Below are 15,838 nucleotides of genomic sequence, written 5' to 3' on the forward strand. Positions count from 1 at the left end.
CCCTTTAATCACTGACTCCAAATACCAGCGGGCGGCCAAAACCAGCGTTAGGAGCCTCTAACGCTGGTTTTGACGGCTACCGCCGAACTCCAAATCTAGGCCTTAGTTTCTAATGACTGTGAGGTTTTTCCCATGTACTGCACATCACATAAATTACAAGTAATTGGATAAATAACATTACAAGTGCTACAAGTGATGTATTTGTGTATAGGGAAACAACATCTACTGGTTTTAGAAATGAATTACTTAATCACATTCTCATAGGAACATGCTTCACAATTTATATGTCTCTACTTAAAGCAATCTTTATACCTTTTTCAGGTCATTTTTGTCTCATTCAATTAAATACAAATTTCCTAGTGATTGTGCTTTCTTTGCAATAAATTTACATCAATTCTTCATTAATGAAGCTAATTTCTCATCATTCTCCAAAATTAGTAAATACCTTATTAAAATGATCTCTTATCCTAAGTCAAAAATCTGTTTTGATTCTTAACTAAATAATTCCCTATCTTTATTTGGTTTTAATGTGGAGAAACATCACTTTAGGTATACCAGCGTGGTATTTTGGATGACTACTTTCGACATGTAAAATCAATAAGATTTTTATACATGTTTGTAAACACACAATTTGTCTATATTTCTTAAACATGCCAAATAAAAACAAAATCTATATACTTTCCCATATTATTACTGAGAAATGAGTCTTACAATTAATTCATTAAATAAATACAGTAGCATTGCATAGTCAAAAAGTACAAAAAAGGGACAATGCTACAACACATAATCTTGAATTTTAAATGAGCATTATATTTCAAAATGTCCTTTAATTTCACACCCCTTATCATGTGAAAGCCATCAGCCAATCACAGACTCATATACACATACACTGCGCACATGCTCAGTAGGGGCTGGTTCGTTGTAAAATGTGCATAGAAAAATACTGTGCACAATTTAATAAGGGAAGTAAATTAGAATTCCTAATAAAACTGCATTCTCTATCTGAATCATGAAAGTTAAATTTTTATTTTAGTTTCTGTTTAATCTTTCTAAATAATTTCACTTTATTTAAATTATATCTGAATCCTTTAATAAACACCCTTCTAGTCAAAACTACACCAATCTGTTCTTCAAATGGTCTTATTAAATAGTTTGTTGCCAATATAGGGCTAGATTACAAGTGGGGCACTATTAATGTTCCCGCTTGAGCGTTAACTAGAAGTAAGCATTTTGTGCGCGTCTGGTTGCGCTCGTATTGTAAGGTGAAATTTAATTGATTTCACTCACACGCTAACCCTGATGCGCATAAAAATCTGAATTTAGGATATCGCTTGTGATCTATTGCTCCTTAGAAGTCAATAGAGCAAAAAAAGGGGAAAAACACCCTACTCATGCGCAATCACAATCGCATATTCTAAAGTGCGCTAACCCGACATGAAAATATGAATATCTCGATTTCCAATGTTCTTCACATAGAAGAATATGTTCTATTTATTTAGAAATACATATTTCTACATATATAAATAATGTTTGTTTTTTTCTAAAATATATATTTATACCTATATACTATATAGGTGATTATACAGGGAGTGCAGAATTATTAGGCAAGTTGTATTTTTGAGGATTAATTTTATTATTGAACAACAACCATGTTCTCAATGAACCCAAAAAACTCATTAATATCAAAGCTGAATAGTTTTGGAAGTAGTTTTTAGTTTGTTTTTAGTTATAGCTATTTTAGGGGGATATCTGTGTGTGCAGGTGACTATTACTGTGCATAATTATTAGGCAACTTAACAAAAAACAAATATATACCCATTTCAATTATTTATTTTTACCAGTGAAACCAATATAACATCTCAACATTCACAAATATACATTTCTGACATTCAAAAACAAAACAAAAACAAATCAGTGACCAATATAGCCACCTTTCTTTGCAAGGACACTCAAAAGCCTGCCATCCATGGATTCTGTCAGTGTTTTGATCTGTTCACCATCAACATTGCGTGCAGCAGCAACCACAGCCTCCCAGACACTGTTCAGAGAGGTGTACTGTTTTCCCTCCTTGTAAATCTCACATTTGATGATGGACCACAGGTTCTCAATGGGGTTCAGATCAGGTGAACAAGGAGGCCATGTCATTAGATTTTCTTCTTTTATACCCTTTCATGCCAGCCACGCTGTGGAGTACTTGGACGCGTGTGATGGAGCATTGTCCTGCATGAAAATCATGTTTTTCTTGAAGGATGCAGACTTCTTCCTGTACCACTGCTTGAAGAAGGTGTCTTCCAAAAACTGGCAGTAGGACTGGGAGTTGAGCTTGACTCCATCCTCAACCCAAAAAGGCCCCACAAGCTCATCTTTGATGATACCAGCCCAAACCAGTACTCCACCTCCACCTTGCTGGCGTCTGAGTCGGACTGGAGCTCTCTGCCCTTTACCAATCCAGCCACGGGCGCATCCATCTGGAACATCAAGACTCACTCTCATTTCATCAGTCCATAAAACCTTAGAAAAATCAGTCTTGAGATATTTATTGGCCCAGTCTTGACGTTTCAGCTTGTGTGTCTTGTTCAGTGGTGGTCGTCTTTCAGCCTTTCTTACCTTGGCCATGTCTCTGAGTATTGCACACCTTATGCTTTTGGGCACTCCAGTGATGTTGCATCTCTGAAATATGGCCAAACTGGTGGCAAGTGGCATCTTGGCAGCTGCACGCTTGACTTTTCTCAGTTCATGGGCAGTTATTTTGCGCCTTGGTTTTTCCACATGCTTCTTGCGACCCTGTTGACTATTTTGAATGAAACGCTTGATTGTTTGATGATCACGCTTCAGAAGCTTTGCAATTTTAAGAGTGCTGCATCCCTCTGCAAGATATCTCACTATTTTTGACTTTTCTGAGCCTGTCAAGTCCTTCTTTTGACCCATTTTCCCAAAGGAAAGGAAGTTGCCTAATAATTGTGCACAACTGATATAGGGTGTTGATGTCATTAGACCACACCCCTTCTCATTACAGAGATGCACATCACCTAATATGCTTAATTGGTAGTAGGCTTTCGAGCCTATACAGCTTGGAGTAAGACAACATGCATAAAGAGGATGATGTAGTCAAAATACTCATTTGCCTAATAATTCTGCACTCCCTGTATATAAGTATAGATATATATACAGATATATAGGGATATCTATTTACAAACACTTAGAACATATTCTCCTATGTACAAAGCATTGGAATGTGAAATATTTACAGTAAATACATAGTTAAAACCTTATTAAATATGAATATTGCATAAATATGTTTTCATGTTTTTATTTGCTTAACTGCAAAGGGCTACAATGCACTTATATATATATGTCTTTATATGTGTACAGATGTTTTTATGTGTTTATATGTGTATAAATGTCCATAAATATACATATTTATATTTTTTATTAATTTTTATTTGATGGCGTTATTATGAGTTTAACTATACTTTGTAATGTATTTGATGTTTTGTGAGACTCTTTTGTTTCGCGAAACAGTTAAAGGGATGGTAAACGTTAGCTTATCAAATACCATATTTGTAATCTTTACAGTTAATAACTATATGTGTACCTTTTTTAAAAAAAATCTATCCATGAAAAGGGTTGAATCCATGCTTATAGTAATGTTTCAATTATGCCGGCCGACTGGGATGAACTCTTTTTTTTTTTTAATGACAATTCCAATGAACATCCAATCAGTTTGTGTGTGTGTATCTTGAAGTCCAGCCCTTTAAAAACCCTAAGGAAGCCTATGTAGAAAGTGGGTGGGAGTGTTCTCTATGTCATAGCTCGGCCAAAAGAGGAAATTAAGGGAGTTGGAGGATCAAAAGATACAAATAAGAATATCTTTTATTATAAAACATATACCTTTTTTAAAAAAAAAATATTATGCGGTTTTGCTTGTACACTAATATATGTTATATTGATATACTCTTAAAAGTCTGAAATTTACCATGACTTTAACCAGAGCTCTAAGGTTGTGCTAACCAAATGTGCGTTAACCTGATGCACGCACACTTATGCTCCTATTAGCAAAGCTTCCCTGCTTGCTACAGGTACATAAGTGCAAGTTGGGGGGTGCTAATTTAGTTCAAGGCCTAATTTTCCTATTACCATGGCTTAGAACTCTGAAAAAAAGAAGGTCAGATTAGGTCAGGATTAGTGTGGCTCACAAGCATGCTACATGTAAGTAATACACCTAATTTAAACAATAACAAACATATTCATGAATTATAATCATTATTCTTTTAACTAGTTAGTGCATTCATTTGGATATTCATTTTGTTAAAACAAAACCAATATCCGAATTTTCGTTACAAATTGGAATTTCTAACATAACAAAACAGTACCTATCGATCTATTTGTGGACAACAAGGTTATTGGCTGCCTTAGTCATGCTGAAGTAATGACTCCAGACTAGTCTTAAGAAGCCATCCTGAAATATGCCCACAGGCCAAAATATTTATATGAGATGATTCTAGAGTAATTCACTGGCTGTTCATGCTTGTTAAGTAATCAGTAAGGCAACCTGCTAATCATTCTGAAGTCATCACCCCAAATATTTTACCTTAGCTAATGAAATTACAAGTCTGATTATATCTAACTAGTCCTAAAGCCCGTTCACATGGGCCATTTTTTGCAGTACAGCGGTCCCACCTCTTGCGCTCTCTCCCTCCCCCTCTCTTTTGCTCTCTCTCCCCCTCTCTTTTGCGCTCTCTCTCTCCCCCTCTCTTTTGAGCTATCTCTCTCCCCTCTCTTTTGCGCTCTCTCTCTCCCTCTCTCTTTTACGCTCTCTCTCTCCCCCTCTCTTTTGAGCTCTCTCCCCATCTCTTTTGAGCTCTCTCTCTCCCCCCTCTCTTTTGCGCTCTCTCTCTCCCCCTCTCTTTTGCGCTCTCTCTTTCCCCTCTCTTTTGCGCTCTCTCCCCCTCTCTTTTGCGCTCTCTCTCTCCCCCTCTCTTTTGCGCTCTCTCTCTCCCCCTCTCTTTTGCGCTCTCTCTCTCCCCCTCTCTTTTGCGCTCTCTCTCCCCCTCTCTTTTGTGCTCTCTCTCTCCCCCTCTCTTTTGCGCTCTCTCTCTCCCCCATCTCTTTTGCACTCTCTCCACCCCTCTCTCTCTCCCCTCTCTTTTGCGCTCTCTCTCCCCCCTCTCTTTTGTGCTCTCTCTCCCCTTTCTTTTGCGCTCTCTCTCCCACCTTTTCTTTTGCGCTCTCTCTCCCCCTCTCTTTTGCGCTCTCTCTCCCCCTCTCTTTTGCACTCTCTCACCCCCTCTCTTTTCCGCTCTCTCTCCCCCTCTCTTTTGCACTCTCTCTCCACCCCTCTCTTTTGCTCTCTCTCTCTCAACCCTCTCTTTTGCGCTCTCTCTCCCCCCTCTCTTTTGCGCTCTTCTCCCCCCTCTCTTTTGCGCTCTTCCCCCCTCTCTTTTGCGCTCTTTCTCTCCCCCTCTTTTGCTCTCTCTCTCCCCCCCTCCCTTTTGCGCTCTCTCCCCCCCTCTCTTTTGTGCTCTCTCTCTCTTTTGCTGTCTCTCTCCCCCTATCTCTTTTGCTGTCTCTCTCCCCCTTTCTCTTTTGCTGTCTCTATCCCCCCTCTCTTTTGCTGTCTCTCTCCCCCCTCTCTTTTGCTGTCTCTCCCCCCTCTCTCTTGTTGTCTCTCTCCCCCTCTCTCTTTTGCTGTCTCTCTCCCCCCTCTCTTTTGCGCTCTCTCCCCCCTCTCTTTTGCGCTCTTCCCCCCCTCTCTTTTGCGCTCTCTCTCTCCCCTCTTTTGTGCTCACTCCTCCCCCTCTCTTTTGCGCTCTCTCTCCCCCCTCTCTTTTGCACTCTCCCCCCTCTCTTTTGCTCTCTCTCCCCCTCTCTTTTGCTGTCTCTCTCCCCCTCTCTCTTTTGCTGTCTCTATCCCCCCTCTCTTTTGCTGTCTCTCTACCCCCTCTCTTTTGCTGTCTCTCTCCCCCTCTCTTTTGCTGTCTCTCTCCTCTCTCTTTTGCTGTCTCTCTCCCCCTTGTCTTTTGCTGTCTCTCCCCCCCTCTCTTTTGCTGTCTCTCTCCCCCCTTTCTTTTGCTGTCTCTCTCCCCTTCTCTCTTTTGCTGTCTCTCTCCCCCTCTCTTTTGCTGTCTCTCTCCCCCTCTCTTTTGCTGTCTCTCTTCCCCCTCTCTATCTCTCTCCCATCTTCCATCTATCACGCGACCGCACCCGACCACGCCCCCTTCACACCGGCCACGTCTGGCCATGCCCAGTCACGCCCACTTCTGCCATGGCGCAGATCTTAAGCTAGGGACTCAAAGGCCAGGTGTGTTTGTCCTTGTGCTGTCTCTAATGCGCATGACAGCTTCGGACAAACACACTTGGCCTTTTATTATATAGGATGATGTGAAAATTACTTCTAAAGTAGTTTGTTGATGATCATATGACTCCAGGATGGTATCTAAAGTAGTCCTGTTTGTCTTGGGTGAAAACGTGTCCACCCGGCATTTTGATGAAGAGGCAGCATCCTCTGCCCACATTTACCATTGCACAAACTTTTGCGTGAGAGCAGGGATTGTCAGTTATCCTGGTCGGATCTGACAAGTATTATTTCAAGAACTCTGGAAAGGTTAAGCAGCTGCTGCTTAACGTGCATTACTGAATTGCCCACACAAGCCTGCACTACTGGTAATCCAACACTGAACCTGCAACTTCATAATCAGGGTCCATAGTCTGCTCCTCCATAATTTCCTGTAAATTAGGAAAACCTTTTCTTTATATTTTAAGACAAATTAACATCTTGTTTGCTACAGTAGTTTTTCAGTACACAAACTCCTCCAACCCTTACTAAAGCTAAGGCCATGATCATTATATTTGCATAAAGTATCTTATCGTGCAGTTGTTATATGCAATTTAGGAAAAGATATGTTAAAAGGTTTGGCTTGAGAAGTTTACAGTTTGCATTTCCAGCTCTGAGAATTAGAAAATCCACAATTTTCAGAGCTAAATTACATGAAATATTGACAAAATATATAAAAACTAGTCCTAAAGCCCGTTCACACGGGCCATTTTTTGCAGTACAGTGGTCCCACCCCTGGCGTTCTCTCCCTCCCACTCTCTTTTGCTTTCTCTCTCTCCCCCCTCTCTTTTGCGCTCTCTCCCCCTATCTCTCTCTCTCGCTCCCCTCTCTCTCTCTTGCTCCCCTCTCTCTCTCCCCCTCTCTCTCTCTCCTCTCTCTCTCTCCCCTCTCTCTCTCTCTCTCCCCTCTCTCTATCTCACCCCTCTCTCTCTCTCTCTCTCTCTCTCCCCTCTATCTCTCTCTCCCCCCCCCTCTCTCTCTCACCTCCTCTCTCTATCGCCTCTCTCTTTCTCTCTCCCCTCTCTCTGTCTCTCTCCTCTCTCTCTCTCCCCTCTATCTCTCTCTCTCCCCCCCTCTCTCTCTCCCTCTCTCTCTCACCTCTCTCTTTCTCTCTCCCCTCTCTCTGTCTCTCTCCTCTCTCTCTCCCCTCTATCTCTCTCTCTCTCTCCCCCCTCTCTCTCTCTCCCCCCCTCTCTCTCTCTCTCCCCTCTCTCTCTCTCCCCTCTCTCTCCCCTCTCTCTCCCCCCTCTCTCCCCCCTTCTCTCCTCTCTCTCTCTCCCCTCTCTCTCTCTCTCTCTCCCCCCTCCCTCTCCCCCCTCTCTCTCTCTCCCCCCTCTCTCTCTCTCCCCCCTCTCTCTCCCCTCTCTCTATCTCCTCTCTCTCTTTCTCCCCCTCTCTCTCTCCCCCTCTCTCTCCTCTCTCTCTCCCCCTCTGTCTCTCCTCTCTCTCTCTCTTGTCCCTCTATCTCTCCCCCCTCTCTCTCTATCTCTCTCCCCTCTCTCTCTCCCCTCCCCCCCCTCTCTCTCCCCTCTCTCTCTCTCCCCCTCTCTCTCTCTCTCCCCTCTATCTCTCTCCTCTCTCTCTCCTCCTCTCTCTCCCCCCTCTGTCTCTCTCTCTCCCCTCTGTCTCTCTCACTCTCTCTCCCCTCTGTCTCTCTCACTCCCCTCTCTCTCTATCTCCCCCTCTCTCTTTTTCTGTCCACATCTCCCCTCTTTCTCTCTCCCCTCTCTCTCTATCTCTCTCCCTCTCTCTCTCTCTCTCTCTCTCTCTCTCTCCCTCTCCCCCCCTCTCTCTCTCCCCCTCTCTCTCTCCTCTCTCTCTCCTCTCTCTCTCTGTCTCTCTCTCCCCCTCTCTCTCTCCCCACATCCCCCCCTCTCTCCACATCTCCCCCCTCTCCCCACATCTCCCCCCTCTCTCCACATCTCCCCCCTCTCTCCACATCTCCCCCTCACTCCACATCTCCCCCCTCACTCCACATCTCCCCCCTCTCCCCACATCTCTCCACATCTCCCCACATCTCTCCCCTCTCTCCACATCTCCCCCCTCTCTCCACATCTCCCCCCTCTCTCCACATCTCTCCCCTCTCTCCACACCTCCCCCCTCTCTCCACATCTCCCCCCTCTCCCCACATCTCTCCAGATCTCCCCACATCTCTCCACATCTCTCCCCTCTCTCCACATCTTCCCCCTCACTCCACATCTCCCCCCCTCTCACCACATCTCTCCACATCTCTCCACCCTCTCTTGAGCTGTTTGAGCTCTCTCCACGGCCCTTCACGGGCCTTCACGCTAGGCTCCGCCCCCTTCACGGGCCTTCGTGTTAGGCTCCGCCCCCTTCACGCTCGGTCACGCCCACTTCTGCTCGGCGCAGTCGGCAGAACAGGTAGGGACTTAGGCCAGGTGTGTTTGTCCTCGTGCTGTCTCTACTGCGCATGACAGCTTCGGACAAACACACTTGGCCTTTTATAGTATAGGATAATGAATGTACAATGGAAAATTGTTTTACTATACATAGGTGTTTACTGTCCCTTTAAAAACTCCCCATGCCACATGTTCAATAACATAATATGTAGCAACTAAACTCATTCACTTTTATACTAAAGTTCTAACACAAATGAAAAATGGAATTATAAAGTAATCTTTATTAAAACTATTACTCAAAAACAGATTCAAAATAAAAATAGATTGAAGCTGCTCATATATATATATATATATATATATATATATATATATATATATATATATTATATATATATATATATATAAAAAAAACATGTATAATACATTATAATTATTAATCTATTCTAACCACACATGACTGGGCTAAACAATCTTTTTATGAAAAATCTTAGTCACCAATCTAACTATCTGAAAAAGAATCATGGGCGCGATCCGATATAGATCGTAGTTTGCGGCGCAAGTGAGGGAACCCCCGCCGCCCGTAGTTTCAGCTCGCAACTCGAGCTATCCTATATACGGCGCCGTCAGAGGCTAAAGTGCCGTAAGTCCTACAAAACCTGACTAAAGTGTAAAATACCACGTACTGTCTAACACGCCTCCCTAACATAGCCCGACACGTCTAACCCTCTATCCGCTATCCCCCCTCACTATCCTAACAATAAAAAAAATGTATTAACCCCTAAACCGCCGCTCCCGGACCCCGCCGCCACCTAATAAAGTTATTAACCCCTAAACCGCCACTCCCGGACCCTGCCGCCAGCTATATTAAATCTATAACGCCCTAATGTGAGCCCCTACCCTGCCGCCATCTACCTTACCTACCCCCTAATGTGAGCCCCTTACACTGCCGCCATCTACCATACCTACCCCTAAAGTTAGCTCCTACCCCGCCGCCATCTATTTTAAAAATATTAACCCCTAATTTAATCCCAATACACCGCCTCCACCTATATTAAACACATTAACCCCTAATCTAATCCCCCTACACCGCCGCCAGCTATATTAACTATATTAACCCTAATTATATTAGGGTTAATATAGTTATTATATTATATATATTAACTATATTAACCCTAATTATATTAGGGTTAATATAGTTAATATCGTTATTATATTATATATATATTAATATAATAACCCTATCTAACTCTAACATCCCTAACTAAATTCTTATTAAAATAAATCTAATTAATATTAATATTATTAATTAAAATATTACTATTTAAATCTAAATACTTACCTATAAAATAAACCCTAAGATAGCTACAATGTAATTAATAATTACATTGTAGCTATTTAAGGGTTTATATTTATTTTAAAGGTAACTTGGTATTTATTTTAACTAGGTACAATAGCTATTAAATAGTTAATAACTATTTAATAGCTACCTAGTTAAAATAATTACCAATTTACCTGTAAAATAAATCCTAACCTAAGTTACAAATACACCTACACTATCAATAAATTAAATAAACTACAAATATCTAAACTAAAATACAATTAAATGAACTAAACTAAATTACCAAAAAAAAAAAACACTAAATTACAAAAAATAAAAAAAGATTACAAGATTTTTAAGCTAATTACACCTATTCTAAGCCCCCTAATAAAATAATAAAGCCCCCAAAATAAAAAAAATTCCCTACCCTATTCTAAATTAAAAAAGTTAACAGCTCTTTTACCTTACCAGCCCTTAAAAGGGCCTTTTGCGGGGCATGCCCCAAAGAAAACAGCTCTTTTGCCTGTAAAAAAAAACACAATGCCACCCCCCAACATTACAACCCACCACCCACATACCCATATTCTAAACCCACCCAAACCCCCCTTAAAAAAACCTAACACTACCCCCCTGAAGATCTCCCTACCTTGTCTTCACCCAGCCGGGCAGAACTCTTCATCCAATCCGGGCGATGTCTTCAATCAAGTGGCAGAGAAGTCTTCTTCCATCCGGGCGATGTCTTCAATCAAGCGGCAGAGAAGTCTTCTTCCATCCGGCGATGTCTTCAAGCAAAGTGGCATCTTCAATCTTCTTTCTTCGCTACTCCGCCGTGGAGCATCCATCCGGTGAGACGACTGAACAAGGAATGAGGTACCTTTAAATGACATCATCCAAGATGGGGTCCGTCGAATTTCGATTAGCTGATAGGATGTTTTTTTTACAGGCAAAAGAGCTGTTTTCTTTGGGGCATGCCCCGCAAAAGGCCCTTTTAAGGGCTGGTAAGATAAAAGAGCTGTTAACTTTTTAAATTTAGAATAGGGTAGGGAATTTTTTTATTTTGGGGGGCTTTATTATTTTATTAGGGGGCTTAGAATAGGTGTAATTAGCTTAAAAATCTTGTAATCTTTTTTTATTTTTTGTAATTTAGTGGGTTTTTTTTTTTTTTAGTTTAGTTTATTTAATTATATTTTAGTTTAGATATTTGTAGTTTATTTAATTTATTGATATTTGTAACTTAGGTTAGGATTTATTTTACAGGTAAATTGGTAATTATTTTAACTAGGTAGCTATCAAATAGTTATTAACTATTTAATAGCTATTGTACCTAGTTAAAATAAATACCAAGTTACCTGTAAAATAAATATAAACCCTAAAATAGCTACAATGTAATTATTGATTACATTGTAGCTATCTTAGGGTTTATTTTCTAGGTAAGTATTTAGATTTAAATAGAAAATATTTTAATTAATAATTAGATTTATTTTAATAAGAATTTAGTTAGAGATGTTAGAGTTAGATAGGGCTATTATACTTAATATATATATATAATATAATAACGATATTAACTATATTAACCCTAATATAATTATGGTTTATATAGTTAATATATATAATATAATAACTATATTAACCCTAATATAATTAGAGTTCATATAATTAATATATATATAATATAATAATTATATTAACCCTAATATAATTAGGGTTAATATAGTTAATATAGCTGGCGGCGGTGTAGGGGGATTAGATTAGGGGTTAATGTGTTTAATATAAGCGGCGGCGGTGTAGGGGGATTAAATTAGGGGTTAATATTTTTTAAATAGATGGCGGCGGGGTAGGAGCTCACTTTAGGGGGTAGGTAAGGTAGATGGTGGCGGGGTAGGGGCTCACTTTAGGGGGTAGGTAAGGTAGATGGCGGCGGGGTAGGGGCTCACTTTAGGGGGTAGGTAAGGTAGATGGCGGCGGTGTAAGGGGCTCACATTAGGGGGTATGTAATGTAGCTGACGACGGTGTAGGGGGATCTCATTAGGGTGTTATACTTTTAATGTAGGTGGCGGCGGGGTCCGGGAGCGGTGGTTTAGGGGTTAAATACTTTATTAGGGATTGCGGCAGGGTATCGCGGTTGACAGGTAGATAGACATTGCGCATGCGTTAGGTGTTAGGTTTTATTTAGCAGGTAGTTTAGGGAGTTACGGGGCTCCAATAGACAGCGTAAGGCTTACTACGGCTGCATTTTGTGGCGAGGTGAAAATGGAGTAAGATATTCTCCTTATGCTGTATATTGGATACCAAACTGCGTGGGTTTGGTATACCTGTATATGGCCCAAAAAACTATGGGCGAAGGCAGACAAATACGGGCGTAACTTCTATGTTACGCCGTGTATAGGATACCGAACCCCCGCAAAATTCGGCGTTGACGGCTTTTGCGGGCGACGCTGCATATCGGATCAGGCCCCATGTGAGCCAATCAAAAGAGTTTAGAAACAAGCACATCATAAACACTAATATTATCAAGTTAAAAAAAAATCAATAACATAATATAATGGTTATGCCTAAAAATGACCTCATTAAATGAAGAGGGTGTTTGTGTCTGTAATATTAAATCATGGAAAACATAAATGTCATACCTTACTTACTATCATATTAGAAAAAAACAACTAGAAAAAATAGTAAAAAAGTCACACATCCTGGTACTACAAACATGCAGAAACAAAATTAGGTTTACATATCCTAGCTTTTTGTTAGCTGGATTGTTTTTGTACATTTTTACTAATTGCACAGAAATAATGAGATAGCACTAACACATTTACCAAAATTCTTTCATACAATATATATGATTTTTTTTTTTTAATCTTACTTAAGGCACTGTAATGCTTTTGTACTATTAGTGTTATTCAAATATACTGTTACTACAATACTTTAAGTAGTTATTACAGCAGTAACGTACTAGACGGTATTCACAGTTTCATAAAAGTTTGATATAATACATAAATGGATGTGGATTAAATAAGATCTTTAAAAAACAAAAAAGAGCTTAAAGGAATATCACACCCAAATTTTATCTTTCATGTGCAGAGCCAAAAATGGTCCAGCTCCTAAACTTACATTCCTGCTTTTTCAAGTAAAGAAACCAAGAGAATGAAGAAAATTGATAATAGGAGTAAATTAGAAAATTGCATGCTCTATCTGAATCATGTGAGAAAAATGTGGGTTTTATATCCCTTTGTACTATTCTTCTATTTTCTAACATCAATAAAGAAGGTGGCAGAGTGGTTAGGAGATATGCATGGTACAATAGTAAATGTTATTTATTTATTTAATTTATTATTTATTTATCTATTTGTTTGCATATTTTAAGTCAGTATAACAGTACACAAAGTTCTGTTGTATTATTTTTTTCCAGAATTCATTTATACATTTTTTAAAGTGATACCAAATAATTTCTATTTTATAATATACAGCAAAGAGATTCATTAGTCTGACCTAGTGTAAGTATGAATCACAACTTCCTACCGCCTTCATAAAGATCACTAAAACCTCTTAAAATTTACTTTTATCCTTATTAAAACGTCATCATCAATAAAAAAAGCAATGGTTGAATTTGTTTCTGGATCTCTTTCTTTATGACAATGTTTAATTGTCGTCTTTTTAAAATGTCAATATATTTGACTGTATGTGTCCAACTATGGGTAACTTCATTTTTATAGATATGTGTTCTGTAAACTTAATTAATTAGTCTTAGTGTAGAGTTTATTTAGGGCCAGATTATGAGTGGAGCACAAAATTGCACTTTTGCAAGCGCAATATTTGTGCTCCGCTTGTAATACCATTGCACGCAATTGTGTGCTCATATTTTAAGTGGCCTGCAATGCGAATGTAACCTCACGTTCACATTGCTAGGAAGCTATGCGTTCAATAGAACTTGATTCCAAAGGCTCTAATGGGAGCCTCGTTCTCATGCCATGAGACATGGCATGAGAACTAGCGCAGTGAAGCAGGCAAATCGCACAGCGATGGGCAGAAAATGTAAATATATATGAATACATACATAGATATATAAATATGTGTGTGTTTATATGTGTATACACACATATTAACACATACATATATATGTATATAAACATATACAAATATATTTACAAGGAACACACAGTTCCCATAGACCGCAATGTAAAGGCACTTTTCAATACCTATTTTCTACACCCACAAATGCCACAATTAACCCCATTTTTCGGAATGCTAATTGCTACCACGAGCTCGTGGTAGCAATAACCAGTCACTTGTAAGGGCTAGAAATTTATTGTGCCAAATGGGTGAATTTGGCCATTTGCAGGCACAAGATAAATCAACGCTCCACTTATAATCTAGCCCTTATTGTAGTGTTGATAGCTATATATTAAATATGTTTAGCACAGAATTAGAAGGCAATACATTATGCATGAGCATGCTTGTTATAGTGTGCTTTATTAGCTGGATGTACCAATTGCACTACTTATAGTTTTTAAGACGATTCCCTCATATATTTATACTGTATTTTGGGGTAGGTGCTTTGTATTTGTGTTAATTTTCAACAACTTATTCAGCTAAGAGCTGAAGAAAAAGAGTACAATGTTTAGCACTCATGACTTCTTATATTAGAATCTCTTGCAAAATGTATCCACTACGAAAAAATTAAAACTTAACTTTTATTAAGAACAATAGATAAAAGGAAAATAAGAATTTCAAATCGCAAATGCATTCTCTATTAAGTAAGCGCTTGTGAATATTAAATATTTAAGAGGTAAATATTAATTATATTTAGTGCTTTTCAGAAATCCAGAAAGTTAATTAAAGAGAGCAGAGTTGCCACTGACGCGTTTTGCCATTGTGGCTTTTTTTAAAGGGCCCTTTGATAAAGCCACAATGGCAAAACACGTCAGTGGCAACTCTGCTCTCTTTATTTAAACCTTCAAATGCTAATCCTACAACATTATTTAAAAATATGAAAATTTTAAGAGGAAATATTTAAAGGGACATAATACTCATATGCTAAATCACTTGAAAGTGATGCAGCATAACTGTGAAAAGCTGATAGAAAAATGTCACCTGAGACATTAGTTTATCTCACAACTTCCTCAGCACACCAGAGTAAGTATTCTGTAAAATTTTATCTTTCAGTTACTGCCCAGCTGCAGGTTTAAAAAAAAAATAAAAAAAAATAAGAAATGAACAGCAGCCAATAGGCATCAGCAGTGCTTTAACTCTCATGAGATTCCTTAGTAAACTTTAATAAACTGAATAGGGAAATAAGATGAGTGTGCATGAAGCTCGCTCCCTTGCCTGTCCTGGGACAGGCATATTGATTTGCTGCTTAAAGTCCTATTCAATGGGGTGTGAATAGTTAGGACATTTTGATGTAAAATATCTTCCTTTTTTACATAGAGATGTTCAGGTGATATTAAATAAAAGTTATGTTTTAATTTTGTTTGTAGTGGATACATTTTGCAAGAGATACTGTACTAATATAAGATGTAATGAGTGCTAAACATAGTACTCTTTTTCTTCAGTTCTTAGCTGAATAAATTGTTGAATAGTGTGCTTTATGCTTCTAGTTATTCAGGTATAATAAATCCTGTACATTGATCAATCTTTTATTTACATTTTGGTAAACTGTGCATTGTGTAAGGTATGACAATTTCTAAAATAATATATACTTTAATATATATATATATATATATATATATATATATATATATATATATATATATATATATATATATATATATATATATATATAAAAATAAGGGTTCACTAATATGACCGAGCCATATAAGTATATCTAGTGCT

Source organism: Bombina bombina, chromosome 2 (assembly GCF_027579735.1).
Source record: "Bombina bombina isolate aBomBom1 chromosome 2, aBomBom1.pri, whole genome shotgun sequence".
NCBI classification, from domain to species: Eukaryota; Metazoa; Chordata; class Amphibia; order Anura; family Bombinatoridae; genus Bombina; species Bombina bombina.